Source organism: Rhipicephalus microplus, chromosome 3, assembly GCF_043290135.1.
Source record: "Rhipicephalus microplus isolate Deutch F79 chromosome 3, USDA_Rmic, whole genome shotgun sequence".
NCBI lineage: Eukaryota > Metazoa > Arthropoda > Arachnida > Ixodida > Ixodidae > Rhipicephalus > Rhipicephalus microplus.
Window position 1 is genome coordinate 175012033 of NC_134702.1, and position 24787 is coordinate 175036819.

The window sequence follows — 24787 nt, forward strand, 5'->3', positions numbered from 1 at the left end:
GAGATGGCGAACGTGCCTGGAATGTCCCCTACTTCATCTAAGAAGCCGATCGTGCTGCCTTTGTTGAGGTGTCGATGTTCCCTGCCGAAGTTGGTTACGAGCACGTCAGCTTGTCCGTTCTTGAAGTAAGCGATGCCTCTGGCGACACCAAGCTGTCGGTCTAAGAGGAACTGCCTGTTTCCCTCGATCACGCCTTCAACATCCTCGGTGTTGCCAGTAACAACTGGTATTACGACGCTTGACCTTGGTGGGATGCTTACTTCTTCATCTAGAACACGCAGGACGGCGTGGTGCCCTAGGGTGGTCTTCGACTGAATGGTTTCGCCCGTGGAAAGTGTGATATGTCTTGATTGAAGGTCGACGATTGCTCGATGTTCGGTCAGAAATTTCATGCCCAAGATGACATCGCGGGAACACTGCTGCAGGACTATGAAGCAAGCTGGGTAAGTACGTCCACTGACAGTCAATCGTGCTGTGCATCGTCCCGTTGGCAACACGAGATGGCCTCCGGCTGTGCGGATCACGGGACCATCCCATATACTCATTACCTTCTTTAGTTGCTTTGTGAAGGCTCCGCTTATTACAGAAAAGTCGGCTCCTGTGTCGATAAGGGCTGTTACACTACGGCCGTCTATAAGTACGTCTAGGTCAGAGACTCTAGATCTTGAGTTGGACGTCAGTCTTGGTGTCGAATCACGGCTTATGCGAGTGCTGCAAGTGCGGTTGGGGCGTGCCGTCGAGCTTAGTGCGAAGTTTTGTCGTAGCAGCCGTGGTGTCTCCGTCGGGACGCCGTCGTCGTGCGGTATGATCAGTGGAGGTTCTTCGTCCATTCGCCGGCAAGCAACCTCGCCTCCAAAGGCTGCTTTACTCAGTTTCCCCTACGAGGGCTCGGGGACCTTCTTCGCGCTGCCGCCGCGTTGCCACGGCTTGGCGATGTGTAGCAGCCGTATGGTGGTGATGGTGATCGTGATGGACGGATGGGCGGATACTCGGCACGGCGCCAGTAGTCTTCAACTTCACGTGGTCGCTGTCCGGGTCGCGGTCGTGGTGCTTTAAGGGCAAAACCACGAAGTCCCATGCGTTTGTAAGGGCAGTATCTGAGGATGTGTCCTGGCTCACCGCAGTGAAAGCATAGTGGGCGTTCTTGGTCGGGGGTTCTCCAGAGGTCTGCTTCTCGCGACACTTCCAAAAAAGCAGGTGAGTGGACGGGTGACGGCGATCGCTGGGGTAGTTCGTAATGCTCACGGCGCATGTTGGCTGTACCCCTTGGGCTGCGTACTGCAGCAGCGTAACTTATTCCTTGGTTTTCTTGACATGGAGTCACCGTCCGAGAAACACCCAAAGCAATGCGAACTTCGTCGCGTATGACATCCGTGAGTGACGCTTCTGGAGGCTGCGAGGGTGATGGTATAGCCGCAGCTCCTCGCGGACGACTTCACGTATTATTTCACGCAAGTTTCTAGTACTTGCAAACGTTGCTTGAGGGTACATGGAAGCTATGTGCGCTGTATAGTTGTACTGGCGGTTTCGGGAATCTAAGGTCTTCTCAATGGTGGATGCCTCTTGCGTGAACTCGGCAACGGTTTTCGGCGGGTTGCGAACTAGGCCAGCGAAAAGGGACTCTTTTTCTCCTCGCATTAGAAGCCCAATCTGCTTTTCCTCTGCCATGTTCGGATCCACACGGCGGATGAGGAGCTTCATTTCCTCGACGTATATAGGCACAGTTTCGTTGGCTTTTGGATCCTCGATTGTAGCAAAATTTCAGCCCTTTCTTTGCGCAGCATGTTGGTAAACGTCCTCAAAAAATCAGTCTTGAACACCTCCCACGTAGTTAAAGAGGCCTCGTGGTTTTCAAACCACGTTTTAGCGGGGCCGTCGAGTGCGAAGAAAACGTGGCTCACCTTCATCTCATCATCCCATTTGTTTAGTGAAGCCACCCGAGTGAATTGGTTGAGCCAATCTTCTGCATCTTCTGTAGGCGAGCCATGGAAGGTTGGAGGCACTCGAGGCTGTTGCAAGATGACAGGGGTGGGCGCAGCTGGTAGGCTCATGGTTGACCTCGAGTCTTCTTTTTTCTTTCGAGTGCACTCCTGTAGTGTTCCGGGTTCCGGTGGCAACCCTTGTAGGTGGCGGCTACTGCGATTCGCGTCGCTGCTTTTGGGGGCCTCGTCCTTCCGTGCAGCTGGTCAGCTCCGGGACCTGGTGCATACCCAGCACCTCCACCAGTTGTCACGCAGCCGCGACGGTGAAGGAACGTGCACGACAGGATCAGGAGCAAGCCGCAACAATCTTTTATCTCACTGGGCTGACCGGCGCCCGAAAGAAACAAGTGAACCGCCGTACGGATGGCGAATTACTACACCGGTGCCCACGGCTGCCCTCGGCTTATTGGCGAGGGGCGTTTTCCGATAAAACGCGGCACGAAGATAAGTTGACGGATCACGCATTCATACACACTAGCCACGTGCGTCACAAGCAAAGCGATAAGGATGGCGAGTGATTGCGGCAGCATTTTGTCTTTTTATCTATGTAAGTGGCTCTTGCTTTACGTTTTCCAGCATGTAAAACTGGGTCCATGTTCTTCGTTAGGGGGCATATTTTGTGCCAGGTTCTGACTGAGCACGACAATTCCTTAGCTCTTCCATGTGCCTGTACTTGTTCACCGAGGCCGATCCTCTGAAGAATTTTTCTGCCGGTTGGCGTCTGTAGTTGGCGGTTAATCTGGGCAGTTACTTGTGCCTCAGCCAACTCATCAAATGTATTGTGAAGTCCGAGCGCTAATAGTTTCGCAGTTGAAAAGCTTTGTGGTAGTCGCAGAGCCGCTTTATACGCCATCCTTATTATTTTGTCTGCTTTTCCCTTCTCTCTATTCATGTTGTGGTAGGGTAGCGAGTATGTTGGTCTGCTGATGACTGAGCTTTTTACCAAACGAAGCACGTCTCGTTCTTTCAGTCCAGCACGATTGTTCGTTATTCTATTATACGAACAATTTGTTGAGCTGTTCGTTTAAGCATATTCAGTGTGTGGAGACATCGCTGATTGGACTGTAACCACATCCCTAAGATTCGAACGGTTGTTTTCTCTGGAATAATATTGCCGTCTAGCTTGACCTCAAGGCGGAGGCTTGGGTCTGTCCTTTGTTTTTTACTCTTGGAGAACCGAATGAGTTCCGATTTGTCTGCAGAGCACTGAAGTCCCCTTTCTTTAGTGTAATCTTCGATGGTTTTAGCTGCCAGTTGAAGCCGCTCTTCTTTTTCTGCCAAGCTACCCTTGGTTGTCCATATAGTGATGTCATCCGCATAGAAGGAGTGTCGGATGTCGGGAATACCTTCAAGTTTTTTGGCTAGACCAATCATGGCTATGTTGAAAAGCGTAGGCGACATCACAGCGCCTGTGGTGTGCCTTTTCTTGGAAGGTGGAAGACATTGGATTCGTCTTCTCCTAATTTGATAACAGCGGTTCTTTTAGTAAGGAAGTTCTGTACATATTTGTACGTCCTTTGACCACAGTTTGTCGCTGCTAGCCCATCTAATATGGCCTTATGGCTTACGTTGTCGAAAGCGCCTTTTATGTCGATGGCTATGACAATGTTTTCTCCTGCTTTTGGAACATTTGTTAGTACTTCCTCCTTTAAAAGCAGAAGGATGTCCTGTGTCGAAAGGTTCGAGCGCAAACCAAACTTGGTGTTTGGCAACAAGTTATTTTGTTCAAGGTGCTGTTGAAGTCTGGTATTTCTTAATCTCTCAAACACTTTGCCTAAGCACGAGGTAACAAAGATTGGCCTGAGGTTTTCGATTGCCAATTTCTTTCCTGGTTTGGGTATCATAATTATTACAACATGCTTCCATTGCTGAGGTATAGTGCCATTCACCCAGTGTTTGTTATTGAAGTTTAGAAGCGCTGGTATAGCTTCGTCATTCATGTTGCGAATCATGGCATTGGTGATTTGATTCGCCCCAGGCGCTGTGTTGCGTTTCATGCTGACGATTGCCGCTCTGACCTCGGCATGCGTGAAAGGTGGATCCAGTTCTGAGTTTGGGAGCCCAGTGCATTTAGCCTGGTAAGGGGCTGCGACGGCTCGGGCACCGGAACACTTAATATAGATGTCTTCGAGGAGGCCATCTCGAGTGTCTGGATATGTGTGCAATAATCTTTCTAGAGATTTTTGTCCTTCGCGTTTAGTTTTCAGAGGGTCAATCATGGCTCTTAGGATATTCCATGTTTTTGCTGTTCCTTGGGTTCCATTTAGTGAATCGCAAAATTGTTCTCAGTTGGCTGTCACGAGTTGATTAGCGTACTGTTCGGCTTGCTGCGTTATTTCTTCAATTTTCGCTTTGAGTTTCCTATTTCGCTTTTGCCTTTTCCATCTTTTAGTGAGGTTTATTCTTGCTTCCCGCAGGTGGAGAAGGTGAGCGTCTACTTCAGGGGTATCATCTGTTCTGGCGACGGTTTTGGTGTGCATTTGCTATTCATTTCGAATTACTTTGCACCACTCGTCCAAGTCGTCTATGGCGGTCACGTGCGCTTTGAGCGCTTTTCTATATGCATGCCAGTTTGTAATTTTGGCTGTGCCAATGTGTTTGTGGATTCGGCCGGTGCGGATTGTGGTGCTTTGTACGTAATGATCACTGCCCAGGTTTTCAAGGGTGTTGTACCAGTCCACGTTGTGGCAGTTTTGTACTATCGTCAAGTCTGGACTTGTGTACATGAATACGTTGTTGCCTATCCTCGTTGGTATTGCAGGGTCAGTTAGCAGAGTCATTTCCAGTTTCTCTATTTGTCTTGCGATATTCTTGCATTTGGTGTCTTGCATCTTATATCCCCAGCTTGCATGTCTGGCATTAAAGTCCCCAACTATGATTAATGGATTCCCTTTCGCCAGTTTTGCTGTCTCTTGAAAGAGCTTGTCGAACGTTGCTCTCTTTTGTCTTGGAGGACTATGGATATTAAGTATGAAGGCGCTCTTTCCGTGGCTCCCTGTGTAGGTTATTTCTGTTATGATATGCGGGACATCTGCCTCTTCTATGGGCTGATGAAATATTGCTGTAATTGAGTTATTGACTAATGTAGAAACTTTCCATTCTGCGTCCCAGGTACTATAAGTTTCGTAGCCCCATAGTTTTGGTTGTGTTCCGGCTTCCTGGACTGCTATCACAGCAAGTGGCTTTTGTTGCGACGCCACCAGCTGCAACAGTTGCCCTCTTTTCCGCCGGAAACTACGGCAGTTCCACTGCCATATTTCGCACTTTTCTTACCGCTGCGTTTGATGATTAGCCATTATGCGTCTCCTGGATCATGACCGACAATCCGGGCCTGTTGTAAATTTTCTCAGCTTTTTCTCTGATGTTGACGCCTGTGGCATGCTTTCGCAAGGCTTTCGTAAGTTCGACGTGTTGTGCCTGGATTTTCTTGTCCAGAATCTCGAGCTTTCTATCTACATTTATCATTACTTGCTCTATAACTGTCGGTATAACTTTCTTTAATGTTTCTTTCAGCATCGACGATGTAATCATTGAGTCGCCTCCTGCGTTCGGTTGCGTCTGCAATTTCTGGCCACTCTGGGCGGGTATAGAGTTTTGTTGCGGGTGCTGCGTTTGTTGCTTTTTTAGTTCCCTATTTTCGCGTTCTAGGTCACCTATTCTCACCCGCATTATCTCTAACTCACGTTCTGAGCGCATGAGTGGTGGTGTTTGGTGTGAGTGTAGGGAGGATTTTCCTGCCCAGCTCAACTGGTTCTTTGCTTCCCTTTTCTGCGCTTTATTGCCCCTGTGCTGTTGTTGCTTTGCTTAGGCCTGCTTGTGGCCACCATTCCTAAAGTTGGAGCAGTCTCGAGAGCCGGACCTGGATCGGGATGTAGATTGAGACCTGGATCGGGAACTGGAACGGGTCCCACCTGGCGGTGCAGAGTCCTCACGGTCCGTGCTGAACCAGCGTCTCTTGAGTATGCCAGCGGTTTGTGGTGTGCTGTGTTGGTGTGACACAGCGAGCGGCCCTTTTGAGGGACGCGTTTGAGTTTTTTGGTGCACTCCGATGCCGCCGTGGGATGGCGTCTGCCGCACAGGGCACATTCCGGATCGCAAGTGTGGTCCTCAGGTGGGTCTCTTAGGCGACGTTGCTGCACGCCTTTGTCATTGGTGTGGGACAAACATCCGTCCTATGTCCCTGGCTCTTGCAGAGTTTACAGTACTGCCATGTGGATTGATAAGGCACGCACGGCATTTCGCCACCGTAATAATACACGAAGCGTGGCAGTATTGGTCCATCGAACGTAATCACTGCAGTTTGTGACTGTCCGAGCAGGCGGGCTTGAACAATTGTCACTCCTTGAGTGCACACTCGGAGATGGCTTAGGAGTTCAGCGTCTGGCGTTTCGCGTTCTAGTCCGTATACCACTCCTTTCAAGTATCCAGCAGGAGTGGATATATGTGTCTTTATCTTCAAGATCTTTTCTGCTACATCTTCGTACGGAGTGCTTGCAATAATTATGTTTGATCAGTTGCGCAGGCGAAGCAGAAATTTGTGGCTGTTACAGGCCTCCGGGTCACCGCTCGCATGTTCTATCACTCGCGCAACCTGGTATGCTTTCAGTTCTTTCACAACTAACCCTGGTCTGGGCCGCATGATAATCTTCATATCGTTTTTGGGCAGCGGCGCCGCGCGCGTTCGTCGTCAGCCCCTTTCAGATGCTCTTCCGCGTCGCCCTTCTGCTAGCGTTCTAGCGCCGGAGCTGTTGCTTTCAGTTACGCCTCGAGCAACGCTGTCATCCCTCGCTGTGCGTTCTTGTTTCCTGACGCGTTTTCGCTGTCGCAATCACATTGCTACCTGCCACTGACCATTCTTGGCTTCGTCGTCGCGTTCCTCCGCAGAATCATTTAGGGGCGAAGCTCCTTTATGGCGTGGCTTGTGCGTCCCTCGTAGTACGTAACCACCAGTGGCACATACCCGAAATAGGTATAACATTTGTCCTCCAAGGTGGTGCCGGTAAGAGATTTCTTCTGTGCGTTGTTTAACAATAAAAAATAGTGCTCAATGTGCATGCCAATGGCTGCTAAAGGGGAATGAGAGACAGGAGCATTCGGCTTTCAGTCAACGCGCACGCTGCAATCCCCATTAGCAGCCATTGGCATGTACATTGAGAACTATCGGACAAGAAAGGGTTGCTACATTATACTCGCTGGGTGTAACCTCCTTAGTTTTAAAAAGGTTTAGCGAGCGTTGAGCCGCAGGGCCATTAATTCAATGAACTAGTATTTACCATGAATAAATTCGAGGTGGTTAAAGGGGGGAAGCAGATACGAAGCACAAGCCGTAAGAAATTAAAAGCTGAATCCTCCTGTCTCTCATTTCACATTAGCAGCCACTTGCATGTACATTGAGCACTATCTGACAGGAAAATGTTGTTACGTTATACTCGCTGGGCGTAACCTCCTTGGTTTTAGAAAGGTTTAGTGAGCGTTGGGCCGCAGTGCCATGAATACAGTGAACTAGTATATACCATGAACTCGAGGTGGTTGAAGCTGGGAAGTAGACCCGAAGCGCAAGCCGTAAGAAAGTGTGCGTGTGCCACCTCTCGTTTAGTCCTTGGAATGTCCACTGAATGGCAGCGCTTCTATAAGGGGAATATATGATAAAAAGATGCGAGATGGTGGGACTTGGAGTGTTGAATAGATGGACGAACGGACACACAGACAGATGCATGGATGGACGCATAAACGGACGCAGGGGCGGATGCATGAACGAACGCAGGGACGGGCGCACGAACAGACGCATGGACGGTCACACAGACGGACGCATGGATGGACGAGTGCTTCGCCCCACTCTCCATCATTCACTCCGTGGATATGCTGCCATTTTTTCCCTTGTTCTTAGCGTCGCTAGTAGATGCCCCTTGTAGCACCTCGTCAGGTGAAAGGAAATCTTCGTTGGCGTCTACCGCAGAGCTCACTTGGGTGTCGATGTCTTGGTCATCCATGTCCATAAGTACCTGGGCTAGTTCCGGGTCGTTGTCCGTTGGGGTTCGGGCAGGTGCAGCGCGACGCGTGGGCCGAGAGCTGGCTGCCAGGACTCCGCGTTCCGCTTCGCCGCGAGGCTTAGCGTGGCGGGTTGGCATGCTCTGCCGAAGGTCTTCACTTCTCAGAGGAAACCGGGATCGCTTGTCCAAAAAGGTGGTATCAGCGTGTACTTGACGTCTTCTTGCACAATTCGCGCAGTTTCACTGGTAGTCACATGATTTTAACTGCTGCTAGGTACGATGATTGACAGAGCCGATGTGCACGCGTGCGTAAGGTCCCTAGATAAAAAAGTTTTCAAGGTAGCGACACCCTCCCTTTTCCTCCTCGCTTATTTGCCTGAAGCGCCCCCAAGATGGGTCAAAGCGTGCATAAACAAGCGAACGTTTGTGTTCAGTTACTACGGCGGATAGAAACAATTATACCAAATGAGAAGTAAATGAGACCTAGGATAAAAGGTTACTTAGTTAAAAATAAGCGGTACAACATAAGAAGAAGCGTGATGTGTGTTACCCAACTGGAAACGTTGTGCAAGTTCTATATTTCACACCATTAGCCATGGCGTCTCGCATCGTACGTCGTAGTTCGTCCAGTTCTCCGAATGTGTTTTGCTCGTGCATGTGATGTGGCACAGTTAACGTTCTTCTTGCTGGATCCTGTAACCCTGACTTACCACAGGGCAGCATTTTGTTGTGACGTTGTGACGAGTGATCATAGCCGCTTGTGAGCACACAGGGGAAAACCGTGGTCAGTTTGGAACGAACGCTTGACTTGCAGCACTGCGAATACAGCTTTTTCTGAAAAAATACGTCCACTTTCGCAATCAGGATGCCAGGTAATCGTGGTGCATGTTATATTAGCTGGGCGACTATGAAAAAGACTGCGGCACCGCAATGCGGGTGCACGCAACTTAACGACAACTTAGGGTTCTACGAGTGGGGTGTCTCGGCACTACAGCGTGCGCGTACAGAGACGTTTGTGAGTGACGCCAATAGACACGCACGTTGTACCCCTTGTGACTCATCGCCGCATTCACTGTCCCGAAGTGATGAACTTTGCGACGATGTCGTCGCCCCACCATCAGCGGCAAGTAGCAGAAATGTGCTGGAATACTGAACGATGGGCATTAGGAAAGCGTGATAGTGAGCGCGGCCTTTCCAGCATACTCGCTGTAGCACTGGTCTTCCCGCATGTTAACCAAATGCTGGCGCACCACTAGCGCTTCTCTGTTGTGCACGGGATTGTGCCGTTTGTAACCGTCATTGTGAACTCGTTCGGCAGAGTGGCTGGAGTGGCTACATTCCCATACACCCGAATACTTTACAGAGTGCACCCGAACCAGTACGGGCTGTAATTTCAGTGAGAAGCACCGACAAGCACTTCGCCCTCACCTCACCTCCAGCTTGCACCCCCACCCTACTCCACCCCTTAGAAAGCGATGGAAGGATCTTGCCAACGTTTCTTGTTTTGACTAGAGACCTTAGATCTTGCTGCCCAGCCCGGCCCGCAGTGGAACAATAATATTTAGCATTCCTGTGTAATTTCTTGAGCACTTATTACCATTTAGTGAATATAATCTTAGAGACAGCCCCATAGCTAAACCTTTTTCCACAAAGGTATATGTCCACTTTTTTGGTTAATACTTTAAGCAGCTGTGCAGTGTTCAGCTGTTTCCCGTGATATTTAAAGTACAATGTAGCTGTGGTAACATGTGGGGCTAATTTCAAAGCAAACCAAAAGCTTGACAAGTAGTTCAGCAGCCCCGAAGAACAATAAAGTAAAAAATGTTACTGTAACGTTAACAGACAGCTAGAGATGGCAGACGAAGTGTCGAATGCTGCTATTCTGGTGGAAATTGGGAAAAAAATTTCAGATGGGTACGGCTAAGGTGCCCAGATAAAACAAAGTTGCTTAAATAGGAACCTTAGGCGACTCATGTAACTGGTAGGAATGATAACTGATACACATACACAAATATAGAATGAGCGGTTATGAAATTATTAAACGTGGAAGTGCATGCTCCATTGAAGGGACGCAAGAAGCGTCAACACAAGAACGCTGGAAGGGGCGTTTGTCTGCAAAGGACAAAAATAGGGCGCTGATGCATCAATAGATGCACTGAGCTACGTACAACGGCACTATTTCAACATCCTATGTAAATCAGGACACTGGAATGTTGAAAGGAACAAGGAGGCACAATGTTGACTTCAAATATTTATTCTTGTTACTTCGTTACAATCTCTGGCAAAATTTTCATAGCAGGCACCCATGAATAAACAAGCATGTCCTGAGCTGTTGCAAAGACACGCAAACCACACCAAGACACTTCATTTGTCAGTAAACAATAAAACTATGAAGAAAATTGCAGCATGTGACATTCAATGCACAACATTGCTTGATCATTGCCTGAACAACAGGTACCAGAGCAAGACTCACCGTTACATTTTTTTCAACATGAACATGTGTGCTTTGAAACATACAATGAATGGCCTAGAAATACACTGTACTGACAATTTACACAGACACAAATGCCTTAATGGCATGAACAAAGGTGAACATGCAAACCGATTTCCACTGCAGCTTGTTGTCATATACATGAGGTGTATTACAGCAAGATTCACTGAGTAACTTTCGGATCAATAATATGTGTTTTCAAATATACAGGTGATGACACAGTAGAGCATTGCACTAACCATTTCCGCAGACTTCCATACAAATGTCTGCATGGGATCATGAAAGTTAAACAAAGCACACTACATCCACAGAGGTGTTACAATACAGTTTGTGATGTCACATGACGTACTTGTGAAAGGCGCATTCAATAATGCTTGCAAAAATGATCTGTGTAATTTGAGATGTCTAGTAAAACACTGGAGTAACAATTTCCACAAACTTATACATGAATGTCTGCATGGCAGGAACACTTCAACGGTGTATGTAAACTGCAGATAAGTTGTTGCCACGTTGTGCGTATGCCTAGAGGACAGTATGGTCAAGTGACGTTTGGAAAAAAACTTATATTTCCAAAGTGACGGGAAGTTGCATTGTAACAGTTAGCTACCGTTTGCACTAGCTATACAAGTGCCCTGTGGCATAAACGTAGCAGTACAGTTTATATATCCACACATTACCGCAAAACCTTGGTCGTACGTTACATAACAGATAAGAGACAGGCATGTTCATCATTGCTTGGAGGAGTAATTAGACTGAACAAGTATTCAATGGACACTTTGTACTTACAATTTGCACAAGTGATGGTAATGCCTTCATGGTGTAAATGAAATGAAACATTACCTTGTGTAAAGAGATGTTCCTAAGGTGCCTCTCGTTCATTTGTCGTGCGAGGTTATAGGAAGGTAAATTGGGCATTGTGTGTATATGCGTGTTTTGAAGAGGATGCAATCGTACATGGAAACATTGCACGAAAAATTTTCGTATTGTACATGACTGCATTCATGGCAGAAGATGTAAAGGTACAGGTTATTTCTATCGCGCTCATCTATGTGACTTGCTGTCATGTTACATTGTAAACTACAGAAGGATACCTTAAGAGTTGTCCCGTGCCGGAAGCATGTTCTAAAACGATGAAAAATACAGCAATCACATACCAAAACAGGTTGTGCTTTGGTCCTTATACTTGCGCTTACTTGAATGGCATGGTACACGTGGGGTAGTGCTGTAAACCTAGGCAGCACAAAATTTTTTAAGGAATGTAAATCTAGTCAGGATGTTGTCAACAAGTTGACAATGGCAGCATTAAGGAACTCGGACAGTATGGCTCTTGGTACTTCAGTTTCTCAAGCACGCACGACGTGCAAGATGAAAAGATTTTGACAAGGCTATTGAAGGTGCGCAGGCAGCTAGATAGAAAAAAAATGCGTTCTCTAAGAAGCTCTCCTGGCACGCACGCCACATTCGCTGCAAGGGCGCTTTCTACACTGCTATTTTTTAAGAAAGGTTGGCCACAGCAGCTCTCATTCCTACACTTTTACTTCCACATTTATTGTCGATTTGCACGCTTCGAGCCAATGTCTCTTTCCTTACTTGTATGTGCATCCTTGCGGAGAAGAACACGGAAAGAATAGCCTCCAATACATTATGACAGTGTGAAAACAAGGTATTACACGATATTGCCCTTTTAACAGCAATTTTGGTGGCTGATACAGGAACATGATTATGGATATGCTGCTCTTTATTTTTTTTTTTTGAAAGTGAGACTCCGCTACCTTTAGAACTTCTACAACTGCTTCAGAAGCTACACACAACGCTAACTTTTCTTTGTACGATTTCAGCTGTGTGAGTCGCGAAACGTCTTTGTTCCCTGTCATGGCACTTACACAAGCATCACAGTTTTTTACTAACTTCTTAGCACTGTGAACAACATATCCTGCGAAGTACAAAATTGACTCGTGCTCTAAAATATTCATGTCATGAATGTCATCAGGAGTTAAAACTGCTTCTCTGGTGCTGTCTTCATTGTCTGAGCTCAAACCAGCAACTAAAAAGCCACCGTTTTTAGTGTAGCTGCCATCAGCACTAGCGTGTAGAAATTGTGATAACGTTGCGGAACGCAACGCGCACTTAAATTCATATAACCTGGGAATCGGATGCTTAGCTCTAAGAGTAGAGGAGAAATTTTCCAGCGCATCTTGACAAAATCTGCTACAGAACAGAAAGCGGAATTTGCAAAATGATAGGAAATACTCCTGCAGCTCAAGTACAGAGAGCGTACTGAGAATAGCCCCTGTCTGCACAGGCTTCCATGGGGCGTTTTTGACGGTGCCGATAGAGAGCCCTTCAAAAAGTACAACAAAATTCTTGAGAAAGCCAATACTTGCCTGCCTGTCTGTCTCAATAACTTTACTCAAGGAAAGTTTGGTTGTTCGTGATGTCATGATGCGGAACCACTTGGCCACAGTTTCAATAAACCAAGCAGTGGCAAGCGCGGACTTCTCTAGCAAGCCCTTCTCAACAAGGATGCGCAGTGCAGCCCCAGTATCCACTTTGAAAAGACTGTAAGCAGGGCCCACCTTCATTTTTTTTTTGGAATGACCAGGGTCAACACAAGTTTGTTTTAGGCGCGGAGCCAATTTGAAGTCTACTTTATTGTCAATTTCAATCAGTTTTTTTATTGGTTCAATGAGAACCGCATTTGTGGAGAGACCAGCTTTTACAACAATGTCATCAGGAAGATACAAAGTTTGGCCTTTGGTGAGGTGATTGCGCAGATTTTTCAACAGGTGAGGGGGATCTGCTATAAACCATAGCTTCCGATTCGAGTCGCAGGGGTGTGTAGCACTGCAATTTGGCCGACTGTGCTTGCCGACTCTGACAAGAAATAACCTCCATAGAGCCTGATTGCCACCACCCATATCTGAAACAACAGCATCTATTTTAAGGCCAATGTCTTCACATGCTCTTATCATTTTCAAGAGTTCTTGCTTGACAGTGAGTGCATGAAAACAATTTCCAGTCAAATGGTACCCAATGACCTGCTTCCATCTGGTAGTAACACCACCCAGCATAAATACGAGGCCATGGGTAGCCAAGGTGTCTGCAGGGAGGCTGCCATCTGCCAAGGGAATCGTAGGTCTGCCCAGTACTGCGTCAGCCGAAGGATCATATATGAGGCCTGGGGTGATCTGCATCTCATCCATCATGGGGCATGCATGGCGCTCGTACTCTGTCATGCAGTTGACCTGCGCATGATTGGAAGATACGAATAACTAACATGAAAGGTTAGGCAGGAAATAAAAGAAGTGTTAGTGTTTAAGTACATTACGTCGCACAAGTAGGCTGCAATAAGGTGCCATAACGTAAACAGCCCCACAGTCAAAGGTAATCATTCCGTTAACGTTAAGGTCACCTCCACAGAAGCACTTCCCAACCAAGCATCCATTTGAATGAGGTCGACCAATGTAATGAAATAACTGTTTATCATGACACAAACACACGAGCCGTCGAAAGATACCACTGAGAGCTTGCAATGCGCAAAAGCGTCCTCAGGAATATGTATGTTCAGTCAATCAGTGATGATTCGTGGTTTTGGTGCAGCGCACCGATTCGGTACACTTGCCACAACCAGAACGTGCAATGAACACTTTCGTTATTTTATATAATAACACACTTTATCTGACCAATATCTTGCGCTACCTTACACTATAAACTATAAGATTGCTATCACAAAACTCTCTTGCATCCTTTCTGCTGTGTTGCGGGCTGGCTGGTTCCGACGAAGCAGAAGAAGAAGACGGCCGACGGAGACGTACGCGGCCGGCGGGGACGCCGACCAGCCCGAACACGCGGGTTGGCGCGAAACGCCGAAGGAAAAGTACAACAACCGCACTCCACGGTTACCCAACACACACTGTCTCTATTTTACAGTCGCCTTGAAATTCTGATTGCCACAGCGGCGCCCCCTGGCATCCTCACATGTAAATCCGAAACCGAAACCCAGAACACAACAACCATCCCTCCTCGAAAAAAGTTCACCTATACACTGTTTATATTTATACATGATCGATACAAAAGTATATACAAGGTATGTACGTTAGAACACATGAAAATTCGGAGCACGGCACACCGAACTCACACACTACGAGTCCTGAAAATGCACTGACAAACAAAAAAATGTACACAACTGTTCGGAACAAGAGTTCTACATCACATAGTCTTCGAACCGACGGGGCTTCTGCCGCTTCCGCTTAGGGTGGGCCCTTTTGGGTGTAGAATCAGGTGTGTCTGCACCTTGGTCACTTGTGCTCTGATGGGACACATCAAGAGCAGTGGAAGATTGTGAAGGCTCTGAACGAGCGTTGCAATTCGCGGTCTCATCAGAGCTCGCAGCATGAGCTTCGGAAGAATTTTGCGGACCGGAGTCTGGTTCAACGGTCTCAGCCGTATTTGAAGGTTCGAAGTGAACCGTATGACTTGGCGTACTTGAACCAGCGACACCGACTGGTAACTCCTCCCCCCTTGAAGAAGAAATGCCTGTACATGGAGGCCATATGTAATAATCTGATGGATAGTTGAAAGGCGCGGACGGAACGTGATGGGGAAGACTTTTAGGTGTTGAAGACGAATCCGTATGAAAATTAACAAGGCGCGAAGTATTCCAGATGTTACCATCACTTAAGCGAAACGAAGTGGGGCTAACCTGGCCCAAGACTTTGTAAGGACCCCAATACTTGGGGCGCTTGCCTGGCACACGAACCTTGACTAGATCGCCAGTGCGAACTTTGGACTGCTTTGCACCTCGACGGGTGTCGACATACCTTTTCATTGCTTGTTGATGAGAAAAAGTCCTGGTGCGGATTTGATCAGGAGAAGACACTGCTATGTTACGAGGCAAAGAGACTATGTCGAGAGCAACTCGCGGTTGCCTACCGTGGAGAAGTTGAGCAGGAGACACTCCAATGGTGCCTTGTGGTGTGAACCTGTACGAAGCTAAACATTCAGTTAAGACTTGCTTGAGGGGACGGTGCTCTAATTGGGCGATCTGGATATGTTCCTTCAGAACGCGATTAAAGCGCTCGATTTGCCCATTTGATTGGGGATAGAAAACCGATGACCTCAAGTGCTGAATTCCTCGTTGTAAAAGAAAAGCTTCGATATGTTGTGACTGAAACTCTAGACCATTGTCCGTAACTATGGCATCAGGAAAACCTTCCCGGCTGAAGATTGAAGACAGAAACTCAATGATGACCTCAGAAGTAACCGTATGTGTGAAACAAATTTCTGGCCATTTGGAATGGAATGGTAGTCGATGAGAGAAACAATGAACCGTGCACTTTGCGGAACATTATGCAAAGGACCGATGATATCCATGCCGAGTTTCTGCCAAGGCCGATCAGGCCACTGGACTGGCTGCAACGGAGAAAATGCAGGTTTGGCAGACTTGTCAGCTGCCTGACATATATGTCAGTTGTAAACTGCATGCTGGACCTGCTTATCTAAGGCTGGTCACCAGTACCTGTCTCTGAGATTCTGTTTGGTGCGGCAATGCCAGGATGGCCTCATGGGCAAGCTGTATTAGCTTGTTACGGAAAGAAGCAAGGGGAATCACGCGTTCATCGCGGAAAAGCAAGTCCTCGACACAAGACAGTTCCTGTCGGACTGCGAAGTAAGGCAAGAATTCAGAAGCAAGAGCTTATTTGGAAGGACATCCTTCAAGTAAATATTTGAGAACTTGAGACAAAGTGGAATCTGCAGCTGTAGCTGCCTGAAGCTCAGCTTTAGTAATGCAGGAAGTAACTAATGAAACAACTTCCTCATCCCGCTCATCAGTAACCGGTATCTGAAGAGAAAGGCGCGACAGTGCATCAGCAACCACGTTATTAGAACTTTTACAATATTGAACGCTGAAATTATAATACATGAGTTTGGCACACCAGCGGGAAATGCGAATGGGGCGGCGGCCTTCGGATCCTGCAGAAAGAAGAGCAACTAGTGCTTGGTGATCTGTACGTAATGTGAAGTGCCGGCCCCACAAGTAAACATGTCATTTCTCACAGGCAAAAAGACACGCGAGAGCTTCATGCTCTCCTACTGAATATCTGCGTTCAGCAGGGTTCAATGTACGAGATGCAAAAGCGATAGTGATCAGCTGATCATCTCTGAGTTGTTGAAACACTGCTCCCAGTCCAAAATCGGACGCATCCGTCGTGATGACGCTGGGAAGCTTCTCATTGAAAATACTAACAGCTGGCTTTGAGGCCAGTATTGACTTAGCTCGAATGAAGCTCTGCTCAGCTTCAGCTGACCAGTTAAAAGGCTGTGCTTGACGAAGTAGAGTACGCAGTGGTTCAACAACATCAGCATAGTGAGGAACAAACTTGGCATAATAAGCAACAAGACCTAAAAAAGATTGCAAGGTTTTAACATCAGTAGGCCGTGGGGCATTGACAATGGCCTGAACTTTAGATTAAAGAGGTGTCAAGCCGCGGGAACTGACATTATGTCCTAGAAGTTGTAACTCATTCACAGAAAAAATGCACTTGTTATTAAGTTTCATACCACATTCACTGATGCGGTTGAGAACAGTATGCAAGTTAGCATCATGCTCTTCGCGAGTACGTCCCCACACTAAAATGTCATCAAAGTAACAAAGGGCGCCATTACAACCCTTAAGAATAATTGACATCATTTGCTGAAACACTGCAGGGGCAGATGCAAGCCCGAAACACACGCGGCGAAACCGAAACAAGCCTTCGTGCGATACAAATGTGGTTAAGTCTCTACTGCACTCAGAAAGTTCAACTTAGTGATAAGCGGACGTGAGGTCCAGCTTGGAGAAACACACCGCTCCGGAGAGCTGATGAAGCAGTTCTTCAATGTGACGAAGTGGAAACCCGTCTACGACGATCGCCTTGTTCGGTTTTCGTAAGTCGACGCATAGTCGAAGGGATCCATTTTTTTTTTTCTTGACGACGACCAGTGGAGAAACCCAGTCGGAAGCAGAGACAGGCTCGATGATTCCGCTGGCTTCAAGGCGAGACAGTTCCGCAGAGACTTGCTCACGGAGAAGAAGAGAAATGCGGCGCAGCTTGGCACGCACAGGGTACACACCTGGTCGACGCATCACTTCATGCACAAAACCGCGCACACAACCCAGTTCACGGGTGAACAGGTGGTGGAATTCAGAAGGCAAGTTGGCCGGAAGATCATCTTGGACGTTGACTTGAGCACACGTCATAGACGCACCGACGATGTTGATGAACAAAGCCCTGATGGCATCACGTCCCAAAAGCGAGCTGCCATTGGCAGTTACATAAAAAGTATTGGAAGCAGTGCGACTGCGATAGGAGACCTAAGCTGTAAAATGACCTATATTATCAATCGTTTCCCTGGAATATGTTTGTAGAACGACGTGTGAAGGCAAAAGCCGAATGTTGGAAAAATGACTACGAAAGTCAGCGGCATTGATTAAAGAGACTGAGGCACCAGTGTCCACGAGAAATGACAAGGGCACATGGCCCACTGAAACTACGATGTTGGGCTCGGACGTAGTGTGGAAGCCATCCACATTTAAAACAGTGACCGTATTGGTTTGTGCAGTGCTCCAATGAGCGGACGAAGAAACTGGTTCCGGAAGATTTGCGGGACGGGAATTGCATACGGACTGAAAATGTCCACTTTTTCCGCACGCAAGACAAGTGCGGTTTCTCGCGGGACACTGCGCAAAATTGGCTAAATGCCGAGCCGATCCGCAACGAAAGCAATGCGCGGTTGCGCTTGGAGAAGAAAATTGCGAACGCGAGTTAGGAGCTCGGTGCTGTTCCTGAAACCCAGAATTTGGCGGAATGGGGTCGCCATATTGTCGGCTTCCTTGCCCCCGTGACGCAGAGGGGCCGCCATGTTGGCCGCCGCGCCGAGACGAAGATGAAGGCCCGCCATGTTGACGCGTCCCGTGAAAGGAAGAGCCGCCACCTTGGCCCCCCGCAACAGAAAGTTGCTGCACTGAATGCGGAGCGAATTGCTCCAACTGGGAGCGAATAAGCTTGTCCTCTCGCGCAATCGAGAGGGCTTCGGATAATGAAATTGAGGAGCCCTTTTGAAGCATGCGGCAGCGGACATTTTGCGAGGCTACCCCGGTGAAAAGCTGATGGCGGATCATATCGCCCTCGAGTGCGCAGAAGCCGCACGACGCGGCGAGCGTTCGAAGAGAAGTAATGAACTCGGCGAATGGCTCACCAGGCAATTGTCGCCTTTCTTGGAATTTTACGCGTGCGAGATAATTGCGCGAGCCATCTTTAAAATGCTCATCGAAAAGAACAACAGCATTCTTGAAGGCATCGCCCGACGCTGCCGTCGGCGACGCGTTGGTTGCTTCCAAAGTATAGAAGAGCTTTAACCCGGCAGGGCCCAACGCGTTGAGCAGCAGGGCCTTGCGACGCTCGGGCTTGCTGGCGTCCTCCCCGGCCGCGTCTGCGTAGGCCTGAAACACCAATTTCCAGTCCGCCCACGGAAGTGGCGAGTCTCCGGGCGAATGAAGAAATAGGGGAGGTGGAATAGGAGACGCCATTTCCAGCAAGAAGAATGGAGAGGTGCTGACGAGAAGAAAATGCCACCAGTACACTGTTTGAAGACGAAGGCAGAGGCGGCGTAGCTGAATGAAGAAATGAAGCGACGCAGCGCGCAGCAGCCACCTTGTTGGGTACAAAGAGCGTCTAGGGTTATCAGGGTAGGTCCGTTACAAGCAAGAAAAAGACGAACACGGAGAATCCATCCCATCCTCGTCGCCATTGCTGTGTTGCGGGCTGGCTGGTCCCGACGAAGCAGAAGAAGAAGACGGGCGAAGGAGACGTACGCGGCCGGCGGGGACGCCGACCAGCCCGAACACGCGGGTTGGCGCGAAACGCCGAAGGAAAAGTACAACAACCGCACTCCACGGTTACCCAACACACACTGTCTTTATTTTACAGTCGCCTTGAAATCCTAGATTAAGGTCCCTAGATGAAACAAGGTAGTGTCACTCATTGTTCTCGAGCCGTCCTCCTCTCTCTCTCGATTGCTCCTCTTTTTCTCTGCCATCCGCGTCTCTAATTGGTGCATTACTTGCACGTGATCTTGCAAATGGCTGGTGGTGTTATTTATTATTATGCAAAAGGTTCAAAACGAGTACGCATGCGCATATGGCTCCAGCCGGATTCTCGCCGCGACCAAAAACAAAATCGTAGCCAGAACATAAACTGAAGAGGAGGAGCGTTTCGGTGTGCGCTAAGTCGACCAAGATTGTTTCGCCATGCTCGTTCAATGCAACATCTGCGTTTTTCAGCAATGCTGCGTTGCCGTAAACAATAGAAAATGGTTTCGCTCTCTTCAACTTACCTCGTGCTTTCCGAGATGAAGCGCACCGTGAAGTGCAACTATGAACCATTTCACGCGAATGCTTTCGTGCAACTCCGTCAACGTATGTCGACGCGGATCTGCGAAGCGAGTTCACTTGTCGGTTTTTATTGAAACGCCAGGCGCGCGTCTAAGGCGCGTCTAGTGCATGCCAGTTGGTACAAATACATGTGGGTATGCACATATACAGAGCAGCTGTAGGTTGTAATCAACGCACCTTCAGAAACATTTCTCTCTTGACTCAGTTCCCGCTTGAGCCGAAACGCGCTGCTTCGAGACACCTCACCCGTAGAACTCTCACTTTCCAGGAAGTTCCCAGCACCGCATCAGAATTACTTGGCATCACGATTGTCCAAATGGGCACATTTAAAAAAAAAACGTCATCGCAGTGCTGCTGAACGAGTGTTCATACCAGTCTGGTCGTAGTTTTTTTTTTCTTGCGTGTGCACAAGCCGGTTGTAATCAATCGTCACAACGTCACGCATTGTGGCCACTTACAGCATCCAGCAAGAAGCACGTTCACTGTGTCACAGCACGAACAAAACAAAATCGGAGAAGTGGACTAGTTAGAACTGGACGAAATACCGCGGCTGTGGAACTAAAATGTTCACTGTGTCACAGCACGAACAAAACACAATCGGAGAAGTGGACTAGTTAGAACTGGACGAAATACCGCGGCCGTGTAACTAAAATGTACTACGCGAGACGCCATGGCTAGTGGTGTAAAGTATAGAACTGCACAACGTTGCCGGTTGAGTAACGCACATCCCGCTTGCTCTTGTGTTGTGCCGTTTATGTTCATAAAGGTAACTGTTTATTCTACGTCTTATTTCGTTCCATTTTGTTTCATTTACATCTATTCACCGTAGCAACGGAACCCAAACATTCGCTTTTGGATGAAAGTTTCAAACCTTCTAGGGGGCGCTTCAGGAACATAGGCGAAGAGGAAAGGGAAAGGTGTCGCTACCTTGGAAACTTGTTTCATTTAAGGGGGATTCGCTCGCAGGATTTCAAGCTGGACGGTTGTGCCCTCGCGATCTCCGACTTCAGCGTAGCTCCCGCCGACTGGTTCGCCCTCCGCGGTCTCCTGACGCCGTGTAGCTCTCGCATTGTGGCACCCCGCCCTTGGACTGCTTCGACCGGATCCCCACTTTCCTATCTCCTTCTTTTTTCCTCTCGTTGGCTGTCTTCTTCTGCTTCTACTTTCCTTCTATTCTTTTTATCCCTCCTTCCCCCCACCCCTATAAGGCACTGCGCCGTGTCGCCTGAAGGCAGACAGAAATTAGGTGCCTTTTTCCTCTTCATTGTAACCACTACCACCACCACCACCATTTAAGGACCTTATCCTAGATGCCACAGCGGCGCCCCCTGGCATCCTCACATGTCAAACCAAAACCGAAACCCAGAACACAACACTGTCATGATCAGGCAACTATCAAATGGATGTTTGATGGCTTGGATTGTATTGTAGTGTCCTGCAAGGCCTAGGGTGTTATTAGATGGGTTGTAGCTAAAATGACGACTCTATGCTATCTAACTTTCATTGAGGCAACCATGAAGTGCTAACCATTTTTCGGGAACACCGTGATTGTATTATGAGGCATGCCAGCATAAGTACAAAAAATACAAACAAAAATTTAAAATATCGGAACTTCCATAATGTTGCAAAATGGACAAATTCGTTACGATTACCTTAACAGCGAGAGAGTCCATAATGTCCACCACCAGCCCTGGACGAAACTTGCAGTGCTCGATGTGACATTGAAGTGTACGCTGTGAAGGCAATGGCTGGCCGAGCTTCTTGACCATATCATAGCCCCTCGAGCCGCAGGATAGGCGAATCTGCAGTGCTTTGATCAATGTTTCCTTGGACTACACTGTGCCTCTTTGTGAACGATGTAAGCTGGTGAACTGGTCTTCATTTATGTACGAAGACAGGTACAACATAAGACGTACCGCATAAGTTTCTTTTGCTCCCGCTCTTTCACCCTCGCCTTAGCCTTCGCAATAGTCAGCTGTCGTTCCAGAGCGTTTATTCTGGCCAACAGAGCTGCATGTGAGGCTGTACCTGCAAGTAAAGGGTGTACACTTGAATTAAAAACAATGACGTCTGGGTTATTCTACGTGAAACGTCCAAGTCATTTCAGTTACCATCTCAAATGTATTTAAAAAATAGTACAGATCTGTTGAACTGAAAACAGTCTGCTGCTAGATTCTCTTGAAGAAAATCTCTTTTTTATTATCGCGTGGGAATCCTTCCGAATTTTGGAGAGTATCGTCGGAGTGTTGTTTACGAAAATAATTTATGGCGAGAGTATTGCATCTCGTTGCAATACCCAATTTTGTCTACATATAAAGGAAACGCATTTGTGTAAAGCAGGGGTCTCAAACTCACATCAGCCAGTGAGCTGAAGACACTACATTGAGTACTGCAAGGGCAGGCGCAGTGTGAACTAGTGGGCGAGGGGATCGGTGGGTGCGTTTGAACAATATGACAGCTATAGTTGCCTTTTGAAAGAGCGGTTTCCCCATATCACATATGTGTCTAATTTACGAAGGGTATATAGAGTCAGTGTTCCAGAAATAACAATACCTATCTTCAGAATGACTGAAATCGACGCTAATTCTTGAATGGAGAGTTTTCGTTCCACGACCATGTTTCAACGTGTGATGGCCTAATGGACTGCGTCACGAAAAAAATGCTTGAGGCCGGCCATGTCTGTGTAGCTCATGAACACACTTATTAAGAAAATGAAAAAAAAAAAGAAATGCGGGACGAAGACAGTCCTCTGCAGGCTGCAGTCAGCATGTTTCAGACCCCTGGAGCAAGTTCGCAGCTTAACAATACATATTATTGCCTTTTTAACACGAAAGAGTTATATACCGGGTTCCACCAAGCCAAGTTCAAGCAAAAGTTCAACATCGCTGCAGCGAAATTCAAGCACCCTTAGAGCAAACGCTGTGTCTTTATACAGCAATAAATAAGCATGGCGCCAATCAGCTTAGCTGTGTATCGAACGTTGCGTAGATTAGTGCAAGCTTCGAGCCATTTTTTTAAAAAAGTTCTTCCGTTCAGTTCCACGCCGTCATGGAATTCGTGAAGCATGTATACATCTGTAGCTTCATATGGACAGTGATAGCTAAAAACAATCACGGGAATGAATAAACTTTATTTTCGCAATAAAACGTAAACAATTTTCCTGCGCATAAACTGCAGCGTTACGAGTTTCAAGTAATTGGAAGCTTCAAAATACCTGACGCTTCACCTAAGCATATGCGGTGTGAATGCGCTTCCTTAAATAGCACTGCAAGTGCATCACATGGTATCATAAATGCGAGTAAGTTGCATAACTTAGGTCTGCTTCAAAAGACAACGGTGCATCAGCTTAGCTGTACAGTGAAATTACAATAAAGTACTAGCAGCCGATACAGTTTAAGCAGGTCTACCTTTCTCAGTATTGTTTGTTTACAACCAATATGTGTGTAGCAACGAACTCCAAGTGGCCCATCTGTGAATGCGCACAATCACTGCAGTGTTTTTTCTTTTTCGTTGTGCAACTACGCAAGCCAATTTCATGGTCATGAGAAGATACTTCCACTAATATGATGCATTTACGAACATACAAAATGAAGTTCTAATGAAAAAACTTAAAACCATGTAGTGCGAGTACACAACTCTTTTTTTTTTAATGCAGCAAATTCAGTTGGTTTCTATTGCCCCATAGTAAAATTGTGCAATAGTGGGACTAAACTTCAAAAATTGTTTTCTCCACTGAAAGAACAATTACTTCGATTAAACTTGTTGTAATTCTCATTCGTATGCGCTTTTCCGGTGATTGTTTCTTGGACCACCTTATAGGGTGCTACAGGTGTCTCAGCTTGGGCTGAAGTGGCGTTTTTGCCAACTTTAAGATTTTATTTTAGAGCGTAGGTGCCACGCACAGGGACAACAAAAATATGAGGAAACATTAAGTCTTCTGAAGAGTTTGAATAAGTAATTTATGCATATTACTGGCAATCGTTTTTTGCAGAAAAGTTTCCAAAAACGCTACAATTTACTCAACTTTGCCTACGCGCCAGAAAATGATTAATTAAAAGCTACCATAAGGAACTGTCGTATATTGAAAGCACTATGCTCGAAAAACGCATAAAAGCAAGTGTTGAAAGAATGCATGAGATGGTCGACTTATAGGAAATTTTTTTTCGTGCCAGCATTCCCACCATTTCGCGAATTTCGAATGGTGGTCACGTGCGCAAAAAAAAAATTGGCGCTCAAAATATTTTGAAAAAATGCTGCAGAAGTAATGTCTATATTTGTTTAATTTTCTCAGATTTTTCAATAGAAACTGATTTTTGGCGAGCGCCACGATTTGGACTGTCGGCGTGGGATGACCCTTGTAATAGCTCATTGTTAAAAAAAAAAGCAAAGTTCACGCAATCAACATGCGCCTTCTTACCCGATATGTTGCACACAGAACTCCTTTGCACAATGTCCAGTGTACCTCGGCGAACCACTTCGGCTTCACTCGAAATGTGAGGCACATTCTCTGGAGACATTTCTACAAAATAGAAGAAAGACAGCTCTGTTAATATACTGCATTACTTCCACGTTTGTAACATGAGCGGATACTTCTACTGACATGAAGCATCTGCGAACTTAAAATCTAACCCTGATAATACAGGGCATCTATTTCACTAACAAGAGCAGTTCATTGTTCAAAGAAAGCAAAGTGTATGCAATCAACATAATAGCTAGGCATACTCACTCATGAGTGCACTCACTCACACTCATTCAAAACGCGTGAGTTTTAAGTATGAGTGAATACTCATGAATGTGAGCAGGCGTGAATCTCAACGCGAGTGAGTAGAGGTGTGTGCGAGTAGGTGTATGAACGTGAGAGAGTACCAATGACCTAGAAGTAATGTATGAG

General features: G+C 47.0%; 1 long non-coding RNA gene across 1 annotated transcript; it reads right to left on the reverse strand.

The window, feature by feature from the left end:
• Nucleotides 1–10259: 10259 nt before the first annotated feature.
• Nucleotides 10260–24435, reverse strand: LOC142804044 (uncharacterized). Its single transcript, XR_012894441.1, has 3 exons — nucleotides 24314–24435; nucleotides 21549–21924; nucleotides 10260–13708 (listed from the first exon to the last, which is right to left on the reverse strand). It is a non-coding gene; the product is annotated as an uncharacterized LOC142804044 (long non-coding RNA).
• Nucleotides 24436–24787: the final 352 nt, after the last annotated feature.